Here is a 20,123-nt window from a genome sequence, read left to right as displayed (position 1 = left end):
AGATTAAATAATGGGTTAATTTTATTTACTAAAACAAGAAATTTTAGGGCCAGATATAACCTAGTTTTGATATTTTCTCAACATCATAACAAACCTTTTACAAAATAAAATGCTGAAATTAAAGCTGAAGGATGTGTTTTCAAACTTGGTGAGATGAAGTGAACCGTATTTCAAAACAACACTTAAGCGTTGAGTTAGTCACACAATTCAGGGATAACAAAATTAGCATTCCAGGATTCATTTGCCAGAAAGTACTGGTTGCCTCTTTACCCACATACTGTAAAGCTATTCATACCAACAGCTTAAGACACTTAAGTCTGCCAACTTTCCCAGGTGCCTCCAGCAGAGAATACCCCTACAGTCTGCCACTCCTCTCTTGCAGAAGAAAAATCTCTATTCACAAGAGAGAAAAACTTACAAACAGAGAAGCTATTTTTCAAAATCTTTGAAGCCAATTCAATTTGGAACTTGAGCAGTTGTACCTCCTCTTAACAACAGGTGCAGAATGATACACTGGCTCTCTTATAAATATTCTTGAAAGGCTCTCTTCGCTTTAGCATTTTAATTCTCTGTCTCTTTAAATGAGGCCTGCTTTTCATAAGTCTTTTAATTTAAATGCATCAACTCTTCATACTGTACCTAATTTATTTTACTAATAAAAAATACACCAAATGCCAATGGGTTTGTGTCTCTTGTGAAAATTTTGCCATTAAGATATTAACATATTTTTATAGATTTGATTATTCTTACATTAAAAAATCCCATTTCTTTGTCTATACTAAATTGCTATACCTCTTGGCTATTTTCCAGTAATGGAGATGATTTTTATATCTGGCATTTCAATCCACACTCTCTTGATTGAGACTCTAGTATTTGGAGATGTTTATCAGCAATGTGGAGAAAATTGCACCAGATGAGGGCTATTCTGGGCTTATCATTGCCATTTACTTAGAGTATACTCCTTTGAATATTATTTAATATTTTAATCTTCATTTTTCTTATCAGTAAAATGGAATAATAAAACCTTCTTTGTACATCTCAACGAGTTAATGGGAAGATCAGATGTGATATCAGTTGTGAAAAATATGTATTTAAGTAAAAAAAATGTAAGAAATGAATATAGAAAAGGTAAATTGAATATAAAATATAAATTCTTCTCTGAGAAAAAAAATTGAAAAAAATATTCTCAATCTTTTGATTGGCAAGGATTGCTGATGACTCAAAAGTGTTAATGACAATAGTAAATAATTGATAAGTGAGATTTCAGAAAAATATTTTTAATCTATTCTTTGAAGGCCATGACTAAGAAAACAAATTGGTAACACATGTGTGGGGTGATTATATTTGTAATTCATCTATCTGAAAAAAATCTTGGTATCAGAATATACAAACTACTAATACAATTCAATAAGAAAAATATAGTTCAATAAAAATGAACAAAATATTTGAATAGTCATGTCACAGAACATGATATATGAATAGCTAATAAGCATCTGAAATGATACTTAACACCATTAGTGTTGGGGAAAGCAAAGTTCAGTAACACTTCAGTCAGAAAAGAGAAAAGTGAGAATTTTTTTTGAAGTTTTATTTGTTTATTTGAGGGAGAGAGAGAGAACTTGCAGTGGGGAGAGAGAGAGAAGAGGTAGAGAGAGAATCCTCAAGCTGACTTACTGCTGAGCATGGAGCCTAAGGTAGGGCTCAATCCCAGGACCCCAACATCATGACCTGAGCTGAAACCAAGGGTCAGACACCATCCCACTGAGCCACACAGGCACTCCAGAAAAGTGAGAATTAAGATGCAGCTCAAACTAAAAACAGAACTAATATTAAAAAAAAGAGAACTAATATTTTAACTTTTATTACTTGCTTTCAAAAAGAAATGATGAAATTTATACTACTGTTTTTCTTAGATTCTATTTTAACATTTATCTGTTGGTTTTTGTTGTCACAGATTTTATCTCACAAAGTACAGTGAACTTGGATGTTAATTTGAATGAGTTTTTGTTTTTTGTATTAGTAGTATTTAACAGTTTAATAGTTTTTGAGAGCATAGCTTCTTAAAAATACTTTTATGCTTAGGAAAATATAACTTCCAAATGGAAATTTTAAAATATGGAATCAAAATACTCTTGAGATGCTTACATCTATCAAAATGCTCACTTTTTGTCTCAGAAATAAACTTTATTAGAAAAAAATAAAAGAAGAAGAAAAAATGACCTTGGGACCCAAGAAAAAGGAAAGACTACAAGTACATGTGAATGCCTGTTATCATAAAAGTTTTCCTCAAATCCTGGAAATAATTTTCTTTTTCTTTTTGAGACTTCAGAATTTTGGCTTGAAGATCTATGTTTTCTAAGCAAAAAAAAAAAAAAATATATATATATATATACAGGAAGAGAGACTAGATACCCATTTCCTTGCTTAAAATAAAGGCAAGTTGCAAGACGCTTTCAATAAACAATAAAAACATTTTCAAATCTGTAAAGATTTCATGGAATAATGCTTTATCATGGTATGGAGGAAGTAAAAGACTAGAAGGCTATAGATTATAACAGCTGGTTATATTTATAAAAGTTTTCAGCTCCTGGAGCACAGCCAAACTCAGTCCCATATCAGACTAAGATTGCCGAGTGAAATGATTGTCATCCCTCCAGGCCATGCGTCCACTCAGTGCAATGTAATTCAACCACAACAGATAATAAGACAGAGGGAAAGACAGAACTAGATTGAGACAATGAGATGCTTCCCCAACACTTGAAAAAAAGAAAAACTGGCTTACCAATGGCATACTTAAAGTCTTTCAGCTGCCACCCATGTGATGGGCCCCTAAACCACCTAATTTTGAAAGGCAACGGGTTTGGTTCACAATTCTACAGGACTAGAGCAAATTATAAGCAGCTGTTAATAGTTGTGCAAGCACTCATTTCAGTTATACTCCAGGGTTCAATGCAGAGGGAACAGGCCAAGAGTACCCACCTCCCAGTCTTTCCCTGGAAGAAGTCTGTGTGTTTTACAGCTGCTGCCTCACTGCCCAACTTCTAAATTGTGTTCATCTAAGTGCTTGCTGATTTCTATCCTCCCAAAATGGATGATGGTGATGGAAATAAGTTTCAATATATACTAATCAATCCACTTGATTCACCATATTAACAAAAATGAAGGCTAAAAATCATGTGATCATCCTAGCTGATTAAAAAAAAAGCATTAGAGAAAATTCAACATCCTTTCATGATAAAAATACTCAACACATTGTGTATAGGAAGGAATGTACTTCAACATAATAAAGACCCTCTATGACAAATCCATAGCTAGCACCACACTCAACTCTGCAAAGCTAAAAGCTTTTCCTCTGAGGTCAAGAACAGAGCAAGAACCTCCACTCTCACCATTTTTATTCAACACAGTACTGGAAGTCTTAACCAGATCAATTAGTTGATAAAAACAAATAAAAAGCATCCAAATTCAAAAGGAAGAAGTAATATTAACTTTGTTTTCAAAAGACACAATATCATATCTGGAAAAATCTAAAGATTTCACCCCCCAAAAATTGTTAAAATGAAAAAAGTACAGCTGCAGAATGCAAAATCAAGATATAATACCAGTTATATACTTATATACTAAAAATGAACTGTTAAAGATATTAAGAACACACACAAATACATATACACATCCTCCAATCCTTAAAACGTTCTAACTTCCATTCATTTATCTCCAGAGCACTCATCATCTTCTAAAGCAATATAATTTCCCTGTTTATTTTCTTTCTCACTTCACTAAAACATTAATTCTAAAGTTCCAGGACATATATATAATGTATATAGTATTTACATAGTATTTATATATATATATATATATAGTGTTAATATATAGTATTTATATATATAGTGTTAATATATGTACAGTATTTATATATTATATATGTAATATTTATATACACTATGTTATGTATTATAATATATACAAATATAAAAATGTTTTTTAAAATTTATTTTAGAGGCTGTGTACCTCCTGTGCCTATAAATGGCATTAAATATTTACTCACTGAATGAAAAAATAAATGATTACAGGTCTAAGTAACATCAATTTTTAATTTTTTCTTCTTTAATATTTAAGGCATTTGCAACTCTAAATTTTACTTTGAGTCCAGAATTGTTATGTTCTAATAGATATTGCTATGAAGTCTTCTTTCTTTTATTACTGTCTTTAGAGTTTGATTTTTTTTTTTCCTCCAAGGATTATCAGGGGTATATTTCTTAATTTCCAGTCAGGTAAGAATGTCATTTAAAACATTGCATTACAAAAATTTCACTTAAAATATTTAACCCTGTTAGATTATGAAAAAATGAACTCATATGTCTCTTCAAACAAATTTTAAGATCAGGAAATTAATTTAACATTACAGTAGGTTATATTTGTATCTTCTGTCCTTACTAGGTCCACTTGGTTGACATAATGATTAACCAAATTGTTATATAACTTGAATCTAATTTTGGACTTTGTAGACAGTCCATTACTGTAGAAGCATCAAAATTACCATCACTAACATTATCAAAGAGATATTTTATTTTATTTTATTTTTAATTTTTTAATTTTTATTTATTTATGATAGTCACAGAGAGATAGAGAGAGAGGCAGAGACACAGGCAGAGGGAGAAGCAGGCTCCATGCACCGGGAGCCCAACGTGGGATTCGATCCCGGGTCTCCAGGATCGCGCCCTGGGCCAAAGGCAGGCGCCAAACCGCTGCGCCACCCAGGGATCCCTCAAAGAGATATTTTAATATTTAATAAATGCTGGGACTTTACATATATAAGCCAGTTTAATTATCATACTTCTATAAGGTAGATACCGTTATTACTCACACATTATACTCAGGAAACTGAAAGAGAGAATTAATTTCCAGTTGCTACTCAGCAGTGTAGACAACAAACCTCTAAAACACCATCCTACGTTTTTAGAATAGATTTTAACATTGCCTTATGTTGGGGTATTCTCATTATTTTCCTTTAAAATATTATTTACTACTTTTTCTAACATTTTTTTCAGATAGATTTTGACTGATGCCACATTAAATTACATAATATTAATTTGAGGAAAATAATATCTTTATAAGGTTTCTTTCATTCAGAAATATGAACATCTTCTTAATTTATTAAAAATTTCCTTTAATATCCTAAAGTTTTGTTTTAGTTTATTTCCTTAGTTATATTATGTATTTTGACATTTTTGTGAAGTCCAATATGTCACTTTTTGAATGTGAATCTCTTCCTTGTTTTTGTTCATTTATCTGTAGATTATTGCCTATTTATTTTGTAACTAACAACTTCACTCAATTTTTATGTACATTGTTTAGATTTGATTTTGTTTTATTTTTAAAAATATTTTTATTTATTTATTTTACAGAGAGAGAGAGCACAAGCAGAGAGAGTGGCAGGCAGGGGGAAGCAGGCTGTCCACTGAGCAGAGAGCCAGACATAGGGTTTGATCCCAGGACTGAGATCATGACCTGAGCCAAAGGCAAATGCTTAACTGACTGAACTACCTAGGTGCCCCTGGTTTTGTTTTCTATTCCAGCTGAATCTCTGGGGACTTATCAGATGAATAAGTATGTCATCTACAACTAATAATCATATCTTCTTTTAAATATTAATATGTCTATATTTGCTAATTCCATATTCAAGTTTTATTTTACTAGCAGAAGTTCCTAAGCAAGAGTAAATAATAAAAACAATAACAGACACTGTTTTCTTGGTCCTAGATCTAGTAATATAATACTAGTATTTCAGGAAAAAGCTCATATACCTTCTTGAATTGATTATTCTATTAATCTCTTGATTCAATAAATCCTAGTTTCAGAAGGAATAGTTGTAGATCATAATATGTCCAAAGCACTGCATATGTAAGAATGTCCTTTCGTCTTCCTCTTTTTTAAATTTTATTTAATTTTTTAAATTTTTAATTTTTTTGTCTTCCTCTTGATGTGGGGAAACAAAGGCAAAAGAAATGTAACTTAAATTAAAATCTCCTTACTGCTGGCAGCCCGCTGATAGATTCCTGAAACATGAAGAGTATTACCTTCCTCCAAGAACTCATGGCTGCCTTCATACCTTTATGTTGAAAAGTAACTTTATCTTGGCAGCAGCTGGCCCCTCAAGGTCCTGAAAACCTTGCTTCCATATTCCTTGGAGACTTGCACTATCCCTAACCTCCACTAATTAAAAAGTATATAGCCACTCCTCACAATCCTAGTATAGCTCCTTCCACCTAGGAGTCCTGTCCCATGAAAAAGGGAAGGGGGTCAAGTATAGGCAGGAGAGAGAGATAGGAGACCCCTGACTCCTGTGCCTGGGCTCTGAAACTCTTCCTGGCAGGTGGAAATGCTGAAATAGAGCACAAGAAGAAATAAAGGAACAAAGGAAGATGGCACAAGAATCTCAAGGCAACAAGCTACCCAGTCAGTTCTCAATAAAAAACTGCCAATTAAAGCCTTCTGTGGCAACCCATTCGGGACTTCTCACACTCTAGAGAGCTTTTTTCTTTCCTTTCTGCTGTATTATTCACTTAATAAGCTTTCACTTCCCCCTTTTGCATCCCCCTGATTCATTCTTTGACTCCATGAGACAAGAACCCTGAAATCGTGCAACACTCTTACATAGGAAATTACTTGACTCAGCATAAAATCATGGAGTCACTGTTTTTCCTCACATAACACCATTGAGTGACCTCACATACTCCAATACTTAGTGCTATATATTAAAAAAAAATTCGTTTGCATGTTCACTTGCTTATACACAACCTAGGAGTCAACTTCTTTTTTTGGGTTACAGATTGACCTGCTGTGTTTGGCTTTCATGTAGCTACTTGCTACCCTGCCAAGCTGCTCTGTTTCTCCAGTACTCCCTAGGGGAAGAAAGATACCAACGCAAACCGTCAGCCTCGAATCCAGGATGAGCCATTAGTTGTGTCTGTTTTAATCACTCCTGTCCAGAGAAGAAGTAGCCTGCGTCGATGACAGACAAATGCCATAGTTGTTGAAAGACCTCCGAGTCAGGCATGAGATGAAGGTGCTGGAATGCACACTTTTTGTATTTTCTTTTGTGTTCATGCACACAATAACTTGGCTTTAAAAATGTGCCAAATCTTTAAAATCCATGGTGAACTAGAGAAAACTGATATGGAGTATCTGAAAATGATGCACGTTAACTCAGAAACCACTTCACAATACAGTCCATTGTTATAAATTTTGCTTGGTACTCTCTGATTTTTTCATTCATATGGACTCAAGTTTTAAAAGAAAAGCTCTCTCTGTCTGCGTGTCTCTCATTCTTGCTGATTCTTCTCAATCAGATATTGGTTTTTCTCCTTTTTGTATCTACTATTTATGTACTCCATGCCCTTCATGCGTTTTTCATTTTTTTAAATCAATTACATCTTTCCATTCTTCATTGATAGTACTGGATTAGTTTCTCAATATTTTATTCTAATAAACCAATTCTGTTTCCTCTAATAGTCCACTATTTTTATTTTAATTTTATATGTAAAGATAATTTTTTTATTTTCTTAAAACTTTCTTGTTTTCTGATTATTCCATTTCATGAATTCATGCTTTTGCATGAATTCAATATCCTCCAAAATACCTTAGCATGGAGGGGTTAGCAGGAGATGGGAACCCCATTGCTAACATAGCATGAGGCGGGGGGCGGGGGGGTTGCTAGCAGGAGATGGGAGCCCCACTACTTACAACACTGCAAACCTGGGAAGCACTGTGGCATAGTGACTAAGAAACCAAGCTCTACAGCCAGACTGCATGTGTTGGATCCTAGCTCTGCCACCACTAGTTGAGTAATCGTCAGCAAATTTAGATTACATAAACTTAAATTTCCTTGATTGTGATTTTAGGGTAACATTGTATTAAATGAGCAACAACAGATAATGCACTTGGAAGAGTTTGACAATAGTCTGTACTTAATGCCTGTTAGTTAATAACTAGCTAATTATGATGGCTCTCATTAGCAAGTCAACCTCAGAACTGTCACCCTTTATCATAAAGTGTCCGTGGCTCTGTATTAAAGAGTATTGGTGGCTTCCTGTGAGTGTCTTCTCTGTCTGCTTCTTAGGTTGCTATTTCACTTGGACATGGTAATTTGCAAACTGATCAGCTTTGCCCTCATTCCTGTTTGATTCCTGTAGTATATCTCAAAAATCTCTCCACATTCCTGCATATGAATTGTAAGATTCCGTAACTCAGATTGTGATTTTGTTCATTGTCAATGGTAATTTGGATGAGGTTATGAAACAAAAATCATGCATTTGATCATAATCACGTATTATCTTCTTGTTTTTAATTGAAGATGTGTGTGTGTGTGTGTGTGGGGGGGGTGTTTGTGTGTGCACATGCACGTGTGTGTGTTTAAGGTAATGTTAGGGATGATATGAGTATATATATATATATATATATATATATATGTATGTGTGTGTATCCTTTAAATTAGCAGACTTTCATTATATTCTTACTACATTGTGTTTGGATTTGTTTCTAGCTAACTTTTCTGCTTGTATGAAGTAATTTTACTTCAGCTCAATACAAGGTACTACATCAGACTTGATCTTTTTTGTTTCCTTTGAGAAGCTTACATGAAGTTTTCCTGCTGGGTTTAATAGAACAAAGAACAACCACAACAAAATGACCTTCCTTTTCTCCTGTATTCTTTTGTCACATCAATGTTCTTTTGTGTTGTTCTATTTGTTGCTGTGTGAAGTGCATCTGGGTTGTGAGATAGGGGATTTTGATTGCAATTGGCATTGATTTTTGAAATTTATTCACTCACTTTATAACTTGTAGTGGCTGCCTCAAATGAAGTGCTTCAAAGTTTTTTTGTTTTGTTTTTTCATTTTTTTTTTCGGTGTTAGGGATTTAAGCTGGTTTATATCTTGGTAATATTTAGCTTTATTGGTTCATAACACCATTTGCTTTTAGAAAATAGTATCCTACTTTAATGCTCAAAGAAAAGCACTCTGGGTTTCAGTCATACACTATTTTAATAACTTGGTATATATGTGCACACTTGAGTGTGTGTGTATGTGTGTATATGCCTACACATGTACATACATATGCATGCAAGGAATATGTGTAATGAAATAATAATGAAAGGTGAAGAAGGATACTTTTTGTATTTAACATGAAGATTAGAAAACATAAATGAAGATTAAAGATTGCACACTGTCTCTACATGGTGCTACCAAATTAAGCATTAGATAAAATTTATAGTTAAAATGGTCCAAATGAGATTTTTCTTTGCCAAATTGAGCACGTTTGATTGGAACAAGACAATATTTGTAAGATGTACTTGATCTTTACTCTTTAGTAAATAGTTTAGTATTTAGTTTAATCTAATAAGCATCAAATTATTTTCTATGAGGTCCCTCATGTAAAGTAGAAAAGAGTGTAAGACAAATACTATCTTACCTACATATTTACAAGCGACAGCTTTAACATAACCAATTCTGTCTACACACATTGAAGCTTCTAATGTCATTTGTATGAAAACTGACATAAGACTTTCATGTAATATGAAAAAAAGCCGCTTTGAGTTATTCCTCTTTTATGTATATACTGTATTATTCTTTATAAAAAAAAGAGATTTGAAAATTCTATGCTACTCTAAGTTAGATCACCCATACATCACGGTGTTTACCCCTGGTTCTAACATTTTAAAGGCGTAATATTCAGGGAGAAAGGCTCATGGATAACATAATAATTCTGATTTATAAGACAGGTTTCTGCTTTGAGATAATAAAACCACCACACTGTCCCAAAGGTGGATGATGTTCAGCTTCCTATTTATTTTGGTAAGTAAACATGTAAGTATCCATTTTTCCATAATAAGTAAAATTGCTTAGAAGTGACTCAAATAGAAATGAGACTGATTTTCAGCCCTGATTTAAATATATTTAAAAACTGAAAGTACATCCATTCTAAGTTTGATTGTCAAGAAAATTATAAGATTTATAAAAATATTAGTGTCTTGGGATCTGTATTCTCAGTTTGTGGCTCATGTACAAACCACTGACGGTTAATATGATATCAACAAATAATCAGCTTATTCTCTCATTTTCCATTACATTTTTCTCTCTGAGATATAATTTATATAACAATTCACCACCACAGGAAAGGTTGCATTTAATGGCACTCTCCACTTCATGCAAAATATTGGGATTAAAATCTCAGAGCTCTTTTTCTTTTAAAAAAGAAATGTGACAAAAGTATTTTAGTAAATGAATTAGGATTTAACTTGTAGGGCCATTTCAAATTATACCTGTATAGAGGTGACATAGTATAACTTCTAAGTCTTTCTGAGAAAGTATTTAAAATGATTATTTGCCAGAAACTGCCACCTGGTACCCAGAATACATCTGAGAAGTTGAGAAAACAAAAATCTAAAATCATTTTAAGTTCAAGGTAATTGTCAAATATTTAATGGTGATTGAAGTAAGTAAATAGCAACTGAAGGCAGCTCTATAATCTGTAAGAATTGGATTAAAAATGATGGTACAGTCTTTTCCAATTATATACTTTCAGGCTTTAGCAAGTATTTTAGGAGGTAAAAAATTTTTGTTCTGAAAAATCTTTGTTTAAACAAATCTATTTTGGGGCTTCTGCATGGCTCAGTTGGTTGAATGCACAACCCTTGTATATGGCTCAGGTCAGGATCTCATGGTCCTGCAATCAAGCCCCTCCATGAGCTCCATGTTCAGCAGGGAGTCAGCTCATCTCTCCCTCCTCCCCTCCTCCTCCCCACGCTCTTTCTTTCCCTCTCAAATAAATAAATAATATCTTAAAAAAAGATCTATTTTAATTGTAGGACATTTTAGAGTATTTGACAGGCATATAGACATTGTAGATTTCCAAGTAGAATTTAAAATTATTACAGTCTCCAAATTTGCATAGCAGTGGCTTATTTTTTAAAAAAGTGTTTATGTATCTATTTAAGAAAACAAACAATAATGTCTCAAAAGATGCAAGCTTTTTGGCGAAACCCATGAAGGACTATCACCAACTCGTTAGTGAAGAGAAAATGAGGACTGATAGAAAAGCTCTTCAACCCCTCTGTGTGTCATTAACCTGTGGTTGGCGTTGAATAAGAAACTGATTCTGTTTGAACAAAGTGGTACTACTGCAAGTGGTGCTAGCAAAGGGGCTTCTTCATCTTGGATATTACAGATCATACGACTTTATTTCCAAGATTTTCCTGATAGGACTCTTTCTTTCAAACACGTTAGTGTTAAGTGTTAAAAGTTCTCTCTCAATATAGCTGTCTACATTGTTACTGTTCAAAAATCTGATTATTTTAGCCAGCAATTCCACTGAGCTTCCAGGGGGAAAATGTGTTTGGGAATGACATTCTTAATCTTTCTTAGAAAGTGTTGTAATGTCAAGAAAATAGAGTAGGAGGTACTGAAATGACATTTGCGAGGTGAACACCATGAAAAACAAAGAGGAATAAATCTTCTTTGGAATATATGTCATACTCAAGACGCTGTCCTTTGTTTCTTGGCTTCCTTTTCAGATGAGAGAATAAACTAACTTAAAGTCAACATGAGACAAAAGTAGAAGATTTTTACTTAAAATGTAATGAACTGTCGACCTGTCATTTTGCACTATTCTCACACATGTACTAATGCACACATTCACTTATGTCCACAGAATTTCCAAGAGCCAAGACCCTTGTTATTTTTAATTTTGTTAATATTTTCAAAAGCAGCTATGTAGAAAAACTGCCTCTTTGCCTTGAATTTGGACCTCATTCCAAAAGTTGTGGGTTGTAGGCAGCATATTCTCAACAAAATGTCAAGGTGACAAGATCTTTGATCGTTCCACATAACCTTTTATACATGAAAGACAGAAAAAGAGCAAGCCCAGCACTGTCATCTCACAGATATTCATTTTAATAATTGTTTTAACTCTACTTAAAGTGGTTCACCTGGGGTACTGTTATGGCTAGCAAATGACTGATTTGAAAAGTACAAATAATCTTTATATCTAAATATAACTTTGTTTTAAAATAATTATTTTCAGCTAGCATTTGTCCATATCTAATGAACTGAAAGATCATGAAATGATTTCTGAGCTGAAGGTCAAAGTAGGGGTGTTAAAGTGAAAATATAAGTACATTTTAGAGCCATGAGATCTGAAGTTTAAGCTACATCAAGAATTAAGTAAAAGGAAGTGGTTTGACTTGCAATGACGTGGGTGGAGCTAGAGTGTTTTGTGCTTAACAAAATAAGCTAGTCAGAGAAAGACAAATACCATATGATTTCATTCATATGTGGAATTTAAGAAAACAGATGAACATAGAGGAAGAGGAAAAAAAAAGATAAGGAGGCAAAACATAAGAGGCTGTAGAGAAAAGCTGAGGGTTGCTGGAGGGGAAGGGGGGGTGGTGGGCTAAATGAGGGATGGGCATTAAGGAAGGCACTCCTTGTGATCAGCACTGGGTATTAAACGAAAGTGATGAATCATTAGATTCTACACCTGAAACTAGAATTATACTGTATGTTAACTAACTGGAATTTAAACAAAAACTTGAAAAAATTTTAGGGAAAGGGAGTGGCATGAGAGAAAAGACAAATTTGCCAATTTTAAAATTTGTGTAGAAGTGGCCCTCTACCAAGAAGGTGGAGCTTTCTCTCTCTCTTTTTCCCCACTTTTACTTCCCTCCTTGAAAACTAATATCCTTGGATTCCTTGAATCAGAATCCAGGCTACTTTGTATTATTCTATACAAGTAACAATAAATGTGTTTCTTAGAGCATTTATATTATTATCTTTATGATGAATTTTATTTTGACTATGAAACACATGAAAGCACATTTTGAAGAAAAGTCATTAATATAAACACCAAAGAAATAGTGTTTTCTGTTTGGGGAAAGTTAAATAATAATTATTTAAGCACTTTCCATGTGCTGAGTAATTTATAATTGTTATTTATATCTTTTATATTTCTCAGTCACACATTGAAGATATCCAAATATTGACTATTTAAATATACTACTTCATTATTACTTAGCATGTGCTTGTGAGTCATCATTTGGTGGCTGAAACACACACAAAAAATACAAAATTCTTTTGTAACAGAAATGTAAGGAAAATTAATATCCTGACTTTCCCCTACAGTTTTATATAAAATTTTTCACAGCAAAAGTCCCTTGTATTAATCATATAAATGCCATTTTTAATTAAATCACAGATTCTGCAATATTGAAGGACTTGGAGGCCATTCAGTAAAGTCCTTTTATTATTAGAATGCAAGTTTGGCTGCAGTAGCATAAGCCAGAAAATATTGGCTCAGAAAAAATGCAATTTTATTCCTTTCTCAATACCAGTACAAACATAAACAATCCATAACTGATTTGGTAGCTTCAGAAAAATTGGATTTTACTATCCTTAACACGTTTCTTTATGTCATGATTTTTCATTCCAAGCCATCACATTTTAATTTTAGCCAGGGGAAGAAGAGAAGGTAGATAGCACATATTCTTCTTACTTTAAGGATCCAATTCAGAAGCTTCATGAATTCCTTCCACTTACATCTGTTTGACTAGAATTACCCATTCTAGGTTCAAGAAAACCCATGAGGTGTGGTATAGCAAGAGTTCTGCTAAAATCAGGGGTTGTGTTAGTAAGTAAAGAGAAGTAAAGGAAGAAGACAAATAATCTCTATCAAAAGCCCCACAATTTGTCTTCCAGGTCCTTAGGAGGAGTTGAAATTGATCTAGGGCAGCATTATAGGAGTGGTCCCCAGAGCTCTTGGTGTGGGTGAGTGGGCAGTGGGGAATTGGAAGCAAGATCCTATCAGCGGATATACAAGGTGATAACATGTTCATAGATATACTAAGACATTATTTTTCTTTTGCATTATGCTGACATTTGCATTGATGCCAAAAGCAGTGGTGGTAAACTACCGCTGGAGACTTAGCACAAAGCAAAGACTTGGAACCAAACTGCTGTACTAGTAGGCATATATTATTTTCTGCCACATACTTGTAGAACAAAAAGAAAGTAAGTTTCAGTTAAAAATGTTCTTGGTGAAGCTGTAAAAAAAAGTTTATTGTGTCTCAATTTTCAGTACAAATCCACATGTCAGAACAAAATGGGAATATGAATAAAGCACTTGTGTTACACACTGAACTATAATGGTTGCCTTGAGGCAAAACACCTGTGCAATTGTTTCCATTGTAAGCTGAGGTAAGCACTTTTTTCATGGCAAATCATTTTTACTTGAAAGAATAATTGACAGACAAACTAGTTTATTCAGGCTTGGATACTTGGCAGATCTGTTATCAAAACTGAAATAAACAAACCTATCACTTCTAGACAAACCACTGGCATATTTAATATCAATGTTAAAAGTACAGTTTTCAAGTGAAAATTAGAAATTTGGAAAAACTGTAACCACAACAATGAGATTAACAGTTCCCAATAAAGGTTTTCCTCAGGAACCCAATGATGATAGTAAGGAATGATTTTTTGTTGTTATTTTATAATGCTACATTGTCAACATTTTGGAAGATCTTCAAAACTAAGTGCATCGGTATTCTCCAAATGACTGGCACATGATTTCATATGCATGATTAAAGATCCATTTTAAAGTTCAAGACAGACAAAATAATTTAATGTAAGAGATGTCAAAATGTTAATCACATGGTTTTAGATTCTACATTACATATAACTTTTTAAAATCTATCACTTCCTGAATTTTTGGTGCAGTACAAAAAAGTAATATCCACAATTATTTGAAAAGGCCATTATAATACTCACTTCTCTAATAAATCTATGTGAGATTACAAAATTATAATTTGTAACTGATGCATACACAGTCATGAAAATTCAACTATTTTCTCTTAAGCCAAATATTAAGCAATTCTGCAGAAATCTTTCAAACTTAAATGTTATATATATTAATCTGCAGTGATCATACTTACTGTTCTTTCTAATTGTATTAATTAATACATTTTAAATTTTGTTTTAATTTTTAATTGATAATTTCATTTCACTGTAGTAAGTATATATATATATATATATATATATATATATATATATATATATGCATATATATCTCATACACAAAAGCTCTTTGCATTTTCCCATAATTTTTAAGACTAGAAAGGAGTCCTGGGACCAAATAGTTTGACATCTGCTGGTCAAAGTCATTATAGAAGATTTAAGCTAGAGGATTTTCCACTAAGATAACAGAAAAGCTACACTGAGGGCATATAAAGCAGTAGAATGTTTTATGTACATGTCACCTGAATATCATACTATACTTGGAAGTAAGAATACTTTGTCTCTCAATTTTGCTTTTCAGGGCACTTGAGTGGCTTGGTGGTTGAACATCTGCCTTTGGCTCAGGTCCTGATTCTAGGGTCCTGGGATTGAATCTCACATCAGGCTCCCTGCAGACTTTTAATTCTGATTCTCCTCCTATTTTAAGCATTGTTAACCTGCGAGGGGTGTGGTCCAAATCAGTACATTGGTACACTATGAATAATGTAATTGAAATAGTGAATTTGGATAAAATGTGTTCTTACATCATTGTTACTTTCTTTCTCCAAAAACCAATGCAAAGATGGCAAGGACATGGGTGTTTCTCTTAACATACTAGCCATGGATTTTTATCTCAAGAAGTAGTGCATCACTAAATTTTCTATTTTTAATTTTTATAATGATATGGTTGATATTCCTACAGTCACAGTTTTGTAGTCCAAAATCAACTACAAACAATTGGCCAATTTAAGGATTTACATTACAGATCCATTCCTTATATATTACAGAATTTATTGATAATTTGAAACCAACCAATTTTCTAAATTCTGTATCACCATTACCAATGCCTAGTTTAAAATCATAGTTTTCATTACATATTTGAAGTCATCAAGATAACACTTGAAAATATACATTTACAAAAACTTAGTTCAAATTAATTATTGAATATGATAACAAAATCCAAAAAAAATCGTAACCAGAAAAAGTAAATGGTTATGAAATAGATTTTAAGATAAATATCATGCAAAACTACATAGAGAAAAGACTTACTTGATTAAATAACATTTTAAAACAGAATTTTGTTTGTCTACTATAAAGTAATTAAATCTTACTTTTTTAGTAAATGTAGGCTTTTGGGAATAGTATTCACACTGTTGTGCATATAGCACAGCTAAAAAGAAACTATGAATCAGGTTCTCAGCTGGGGAGTAGGAGATGAGGGTAGAGTATTGCATGGCTGGAATTTGAGCTCAAATAGCCACAAGTATGGCAGAAAGTAAATGGGAGGAGTCTTGAGAACTCAACTCTATATCTTCCAGACAAGAGAGGATTTTCTTAACTCATCCAATACTATGACTTTTCAAGATTGAAATAAAGGTCATTAAAGTGACCTAGATGAAATACACTTCCACCCCAGCCCTTCCTTTTTTTAGTCAGGGTGTAGTACCTATAATCCTAGAATTATTCTTGTCCAAGCTGGCAGTAGTCTAAAAAATGCTTCTTATGTATAAATGTCTTTTCTAAGCATGTTTAATCTATTCTGTCTAGGAATAAATACTGTGACATCATATATAAAATTATTTTACCTAACCAAAGTTTGCCTCTCTTCATTATTAAAGAAACATATTTTAATAAAAGATTACATTTTAAGAAAGATTACATATTTTAATACAAGATAAGGATTGTAATCTCTGATTGCTTTTATTGAATGCATGAAAATTACTTATAAAAATTTCCTGTAATGACTTAAAATTATTTTTGTTTCTATAATTCTACTGTTCACAAATCAGGAAGTTACAATTTATCTTCACATATTTCCATTTGGTTCCTGTGCCCAGTAAAATGTGATTTTGCCTCAATGTTTATTGGCTATATTACCTTATTCTTTTGCTTTTAATGTTATATATTTATTACTTTCTTTATTAGTTTTGTAGTGCACCATGAAGACTTGGAAACAACTTTCGCTTTTCCGTTGTCCCCATCCCTGAGCCAATATTCTCTTAAAATGCCTTTCTCAACATTGTGCAACAATAGTGCATTGGAAGATACCATAATAACACATGAGCTTTGACAAAATTAACTATCAAAACAACCAAAATCAAATATATTTATAGTACTAGCCTTTGAAGGTACTTCTCTATCTTGAATAAGCTTTATGGCAAACAGAAGATATTTATTAGCACAGGCAAATCACATTTTTATACTTCATTTTTACTGCCTTCAGGACATATTCAAAATGGATCCAGGTTTTTATTTGCTTTTATATCCACTAAAAATATCCCTTATTATTATAAGTGAAAGAAACCAATTTGAATTAGTTGATGGTATAAGAGAAAATTACTGGAAGGATAAATCAGATATCTCATATGTTTTAAAGTATGAAAAAATAAAAAAAAGAAAAAATCTGTTATATGTAATCCTCTAATGCATTAGAAAAGAAAGTTGGTCAAAGGTGCAGACACATCATTTTGTAGATTAGCAAGAAGTCGTAAATTGATTTTCTAAGAGCACCAAATCACTCTGCATAACAAAAATATAGACAGATTTCAGTAAAAAAGGGTTATATGGAAGAAATGAGGGTCAATAAAGAGAGAGGATTAAGAGAAAAATATCTAGATATTCAGCAAAGGAGAAAGGGAAGTAGGGTGAAAAGAAAAGACACTGAAGAGAAAACAAATATGAGGTAAAATATTTTTACACATTATTTTTGCATGTCAGTTATAAGTACCATTCTCATTTTCACTTTGAAAATATTAAAATTTATGTTTTTCTCGCCTGTGTTAGAGTTGTAAATACTTGGTGACACATAAGGGACAGAAAAAATCATCTTTCAGCTAGAAATAAAAAAAGATGGATAACAAAGCTTCAGAGAGAGAAATGCACTGGATCTAGGGGTCAAGAAAAAATAAGGGTTTGAATGATCTTGAATTATCTGTCCCAGACTGGGTCTACAGCCAGCTTCATTGTCATCTACCATAGACAGGAAGTCTGCAAAAGAGATGGTTAGCTACCCTTCTCACCCTCACATCTTAAGGTCTTACTGATAGGTAGAGACTGGCCCTTGACAGGTGTGGTCTGAATGCTGTGTTCCCTCAAAATTCACATGTTGGAATCTTAACCCCCAAAGATGATGGTATTAGGAGGTGGGCCCTTTGAAGGTGCTCAGTTCATGAGGATGGAGCCTTTGTGAATGGGATTAGTATTCTTAAAATCAAAACTCCAAGGAGATTTCTCACCCCTCCTACCGTGTAAGGACATAGTAAGAGGTCAACAGTCTGCTACATGACACAGTTCTTAGATAAGAATAACATAGACCTAAACTTATTCTTCCCTGTGACATGAGAGAAGGGATTTTTATCATCTCACCTTTCATTATTAATGAAAAAGAGATAACTTTATAAAAATATTTTAATCAATTTTTAGTGGTTTGCTGCTGCCTGTATATACTGGCTCAGAAGAACCAATTTTGCATATCACAAGAATTGGAAAATGCTATAAATTAGGGTCCCCACCCAGGAAAGCTGGTTGTTAAACTTTTACCAACATACCTTAAACGTGATATTTCTTTTTTTTTTTTTTTTTTTTTAATTTTTATTTATTTATGATAGGAACACAGTGAGAGAGAGAGAGAGGCCGAGACACAGGCAGAGGGAGAAGCAGGCTCCATGCACCGGGAGCCTGACGTGGGATTCGATCCCGGATCTCCAGGATCGCGCCCTGGGCCAAAGGCAGGCGCCAAACCGCTGCGCCACCCAGGGATCCCAAATGTGATATTTCTAAGTTTCGTTGGCCATTCTGTGAATAAAATATAATAGCACAAAATAGTGTAGCTGAATTATTTTGTAGAAATTATGTATGAATATTTTAAAATAATTACTATAATTATTGTCCTTTAATGAAATGAATATGTCATTGTTACTTACCTCAAAAGTTTTAGAATAGCAAAAAAGTTCACTACCTCAAAGAAGCCAGAATATCACAGGCCTCACAATTTACTCAAGTCAGAATGAGGATTTTAACTTCATATGAATTCATGAGAGCAACAGTGGTGACAATGTAAATTTGGTGAGATTACTCTGAGTATCCTGCTTTATCTCAAGGATGAGTTACACTATGTATTACAAGGAAAAACTTCAACCTATATGTCATTATAGAGAAAGTGTCAAGAAATCATCTTACTAGTCAGGGTTCATTTTGTCAATCTCATTTTGTTTGGTTTTGCTTATTTTTTTTCACATTTTAGAGTAATAGACCAATACTAAGGGTAGGACGAAGTAAAAAAAAAAAAAAAAAAAAAAAAAAAGCTGAGAAAAAAATTCCATAAAGGCGAGACAAAAAAATAAAATCTCAAATGGAAGTGAGTCACATACTTCTTCTTTCAGAAAATTTTGAAAACATACCTCACATATATCCAACCTCTTTTTTTCACTATATCCTATAAAAAGATTATAGTACAGTTTGTTGTCATTTTTCCCTAATATCATTTTATTCTATTAAATTGAAAAAAGAAAAACAAATAAATCTCATATTCCTTATAAAAAATAGAGATGGAAAACATTTCAAATTCAATAAAATTGTTTATGTAGCAAGCAGTCTGTGTGTGTGTCTGTTTGTGTGTGTGTGATGACTAATAACAAACATAAGAATTATGCTAAATTTAAAAAGAAAGTCAAGAAAATCTCTGGTGATCTTTGATTTATTTAGTTTAAAAATTTAGAATGCAAATATTTATTTCTATAATTTATTAAATTTAGTTCCATGTATTTTCCATTAAATTTAGTTCCAAATAATACATCTTTATGTTATTCTTTTTAATCTTTATCATGCTTATTTATTCTGTACGCATCCAATTGAATGGTGTCATATTTTCATACTTTTCTTACAAATCTTGTATTTTTATGACATATTTGTATGTTTAAATTTTATTTATGTTTACTAGAAATTAATGTAGCTCTCATGATATATTGGACCCCATTACCTGCTCATCTCCAGTTTTCATTTCTCCGCTCACCCCTTAAATATATCTTTAGATTCTGTCTAAACACTTTCCTCTTTTTTTAAGGTTTATTTATATATTTG

The 20,123-nt window shown here is 32.8% G+C and overlaps 1 protein-coding gene across 4 annotated transcripts in view; it reads right to left on the bottom strand.

Annotated features, from left to right (window-relative positions):
• The window catches only part of BRINP3 (BMP/retinoic acid inducible neural specific 3), a 381,312-nt gene that overhangs the window by 44,150 nt on the left and 317,039 nt on the right, over positions 1-20,123 (bottom strand). The gene's annotated exons all lie outside the window — the stretch shown is intronic.

The sequence above is a fragment of the Vulpes vulpes genome, chromosome 5 (assembly GCF_048418805.1).
Source record: "Vulpes vulpes isolate BD-2025 chromosome 5, VulVul3, whole genome shotgun sequence".
Taxonomy (NCBI): Eukaryota; Metazoa; Chordata; class Mammalia; order Carnivora; family Canidae; genus Vulpes; species Vulpes vulpes.
This window is presented reverse-complemented; position numbering and strand designations above follow the sequence as displayed.